We start from the raw sequence: 4,133 nt of genomic DNA, 5'->3' as shown, positions 1-4,133 counted from the left end.
TGTAGACCAGGCTGGCCTCGAACTCAGAAATCTGCCTGTCTCTGCCTCCTGAGTGCTGGGATTAAAGGCATGCGCCACCACCCCCAGCTTCTTTCTTTTTTTTTTTTTTAATGCCAACAAAAGCCCACACACTGTCCTTGCAAACGTGCCTGCTCCTCTCACCAGCCTCTTCCAAGGTTGCTCTTTCCTGCAGGGCCCTGAGGCTCAGCTGTTAGCTCTGTTGTACTGTTGTAGTGGGCAAGTATTGTAGTGGTCCCAAGTGGGATGGACAGCCACAGTGAATCACTATTTCATATTAATAGCTTCATCATTTTTAATAGTTTGAAGCATACACAGAAAACAGAAGGACCCCACGTTTCCCCTTGCTTCTAGCCCCCACAAACTCCCCCTAAATCTTATGATGGGTGTTCTACTCCTGATGAACCAACTTGCATTTCTGTTATAGTTTCTGTTATAGTTCATTGTCCATTATAGGAGTCACATTTGGTGCTGCACATGATGTGGACTGGAACAGATGCATAATGCCATGTGTCTTAGTTCAGGTTTTATTGCTGTGATGAGCAAGACACCATGACCTTGGCAATTCTTTATAAAGGCAAACATTTAATTGGGTCTGGCTTGCAGGAAGCATGGCAGCACACTGGCAGAGATGGTGCTGGAGAGACAGCTAAGAGTTCTACATATGGACCCAAAGGCAGCAGGAAGAGACAGTGACACCCTGGCCAGGCTCAAACTTCTGACTCCTCAAAGCCTATCCCCAGTCACGTATTTTTTCCAACAAAGCCATACCTACTCCAACAAGACCACAGATCCTAAGAGTGCTACTCCCTATGGGCCTATGGGGACCACTGCATTCAAACCGATGCACCGTGTGTCCATCATCACATCCAGAAGCAGTTCCATTGCCTCTGTATCCATTTGATGCACCCCCACACACCCCCACCCCAATCTCAGAAACAAGCATCTGGTTTAACTTTTTTGGAATGTAACATGACATTGTGTGGTGTGGAGTTGTAATAGACACTGTCCTTTGCATTCAAGGGTCCCATGTCTTTTCCAGCCTAGATAGTTCCTTCCTTCCTCCCTTCCTCCCTTCCTTCCTTCCTTCCTTCCTTCCTTCCTTCCTTCCTTCCTTCCTTCCTTCCCTCCCTCCCTCCCTCCCTCCCTCCCTCTCTCCTTCCTTTCCTTCTTTCCTTTTAAAGATGAATGCTTTCTATGTAGCCCTGGTTGGGCTTGGACTTGCTATGTTGATCAGACTGGTCTTGAACTCACAAAGACCTGTCTCCCTCTCTCAACTGCTGGGGTTAAAAGTATGCATGACCAAACCTGGCTTAGTAGGCAGGAACTTAACTCAGTGCCTGGGAAGGACTTGTTTTCCCAGAGGTCCAGTCTCTCTCCACTCACAACCTTATTTTACACCCCGGTTACCTTGGGTTTGGAAAGTAAGGATTTCTCTGCCACTGGAAAAACCCTATGTTTGAGAACAGGGAAAATATGGAAGCTGTAAGTTCTTCTAGTTTCTCTGGGAAAAGAAGAGAAACAGGGGCCCAGAGCTGGGTGTGTACATGATGAGCAGCCAGGAGGACGAACAGCAACATTCAGGAAAGCCACCACAAATGCTGACTTGGGGTATGCTGAGCAATCATTTTCTTGAGCACATGCAGTCGGGTTCTTGAAAACCTCTGGTCACGTCTTTGTCAGCTGATCATTATGTAACCTTGTTTGCTTTGCATTATACAGATTTGTTAAGGTTGGACACACAGCTGCCACACTATGCCCAAGTAAGGCTTCTCTTTCCATCTTCCTAAGAAGGCAATTAGGAGCCTGGGCAGGAAAGATGGTCCCTGACTCATCAAACAGTGAGACCAGCAGCAGCAGCAGCAGCAGCAGCAGCAGCAGCAGCAGCAGCAGCAGCAGCAGGAGGAGGACAATAATGTGAAAATTGGGGCACTGATTGGGGCCCAGAAGGGAAATTTGTTTATAACATGAGCTGAAATAAGGCAGCCTACCTCTCTGGATCTCAGCTAGGATAGTGGGCTTGAGGTTCTCAAAACTCTGACCCTGAGCCTGCATGACCTGGAACATGCTCTAAGGATTGGCTGATTTGTAGCATCTACAACCCCAGAGGCTGTTGGTGATAAGGATGTTTTCAGTGTTTTTCTATTTAGTCCCCTTAACAGCTCTGTAAGGAAGGAATAGATGTTATTTTCATATTTGTTTGTTTTAGAGACATGGTCTCACTATGTAGCTCTGGCTTTCCCTCACACTATGTAGACCAGGCTGGCTTGAATTCACAGAGATCCACTGTGTCTGCCTCTCAGGTGCTGGGTTTAAAGGCTTGCACCATTATGCCCTCCTCATTTCCACATCTGAAGCCAAGGTTTGTGGTGATTTTTGTCAAATCCCGAGGCTACAAGAAGTGGGGGCAAGATTCCTTACTCATCTTATTATCCCCCACGATGGATCTAATAAATTCTTTGTAGCATTGTTCAGAAGACAGGTTTGGCTTCTAGGGAACAAGAAACAATAAAACCTATACATCAGCCTTTTGTTTGTTTGGTTGGTTGGGTTTTTGAGACAGGGTTTCTCTGTGTAGCCCTGGCTATCCTAGAACTCACTTTGTAGACCAGGTTAGCCTCTAACACAAGAGATCTGCCTGCTTCTGCCTCCTGAGTGCTGTACTAAAGGCATGTGCCACCACCTCTAATTCAGTCTTTATTTTGCTTTTAAGATTTATTTATGCTCTATTTATTTATATAATATAAATTAATATATGTTATATATAATAAATACTAAATATATTTATTTATTATGCTCTATTTGCATGTATGCCTGCATGACAAAAGAGGTCATCAGATCCCTTTATAGGTGGTTGGGAGTCACCAAGTGGGTGCTGGGAATCAAACTCAGGGCCTCTGGAAGAGCATCCAGTGTTCTTAACCTCTGATCCATCTCTCAAGCCCTCAGTCCTTATTTTTAATAGTTACATTTTGTTCTATATAATTAAATTTGTCAGGCAATTTACACTTCAAGACATGTGTGTTGCCCAAGGTCTCTATTCTACATAAGATCTTACTCGGCCTTAAGAATGACAGGGGCCTGGAGAGATGGGCTCAGTGGTTAAGAGCACTGGCTGCTTTTCCAGAGGATTCAGTTTCCCAGCACCCACACAGCAGCTCACAATCTTCCCTAATTCCAGTTCTAGGGAATCTGATGCCTTCTTCTGATAACTATGAATATGGTACACAGACACACAGGCAAATGACAGAAGGGGGTGGGGTCACATATATATCAAATCAGAACACTAAGAGGTCTCAGGCAAAACTGGGTTACTAAATAGCTTTCTGTCTGCAACACATTCTAGGATCGTTGTTTATTCTTGTTACTATAATTAGCACCCTATCATTTGTACAAATTAATGGGTTTCACTGTGACATTAAGATTCATGTATATGTCACCAGAGTTTTTGAACTGCCACTAATTATTTCAAGTACATACTCCTTCAAATCGAGATTTCAACTATATTGTGAGTACTGGCAATTTCATATATATTGAAAACCAGACTTTTCATAACTACTGTTATCAGATTTTTTTAATATAGAAGTTAGTATACTTCAAAGGGAAAATGTGTAGCCATATTAAAAACTATTTTATTGGACATCAACGACGATTTTATTGTACATTCGTTATCATCTTTGTTAATCTTTCAAAGGGCAAAGGGACAGGGCTTTCGCACTTTTGTTTGTTCAGGTCCAACTCCCTGAGAACGCTGGAGCAGTTTCATCAGTAAAAGATCTCCGTCTCTAGTAATGACTGCCTTTCGAGAGGCAGTAGGATTGACAATTAACCCTTTTTTTCCTTGATCCAATTATAAGGAAGAAGCTGTTAGTGAAGTCGTTAAAATAAAGGTCATTTCATTACCATCTCTCCAACCCAAAACAATCGGGGCAGGACCTGTCACTCAGTGCCTGGACAGTCATACAACTGGACACTGTTTCTCTACCTCTGAGTCCCTCCCTACTGGACGGGTGAACGATCTTGAGGATAAGAAAAGCCATTCACCAGCCCCCTGTGGGCACCCGTGGGCGTGCCGGAAGTGACGCAATCAGCCCCGCCCCAGCAAATTAAAGAGC

Source organism: Mus caroli, chromosome 17 (assembly GCF_900094665.2).
Source record: "Mus caroli chromosome 17, CAROLI_EIJ_v1.1, whole genome shotgun sequence".
Taxonomy (NCBI): Eukaryota; Metazoa; Chordata; class Mammalia; order Rodentia; family Muridae; genus Mus; species Mus caroli.
Note: the sequence above shows the minus strand (reverse complement) of the source record.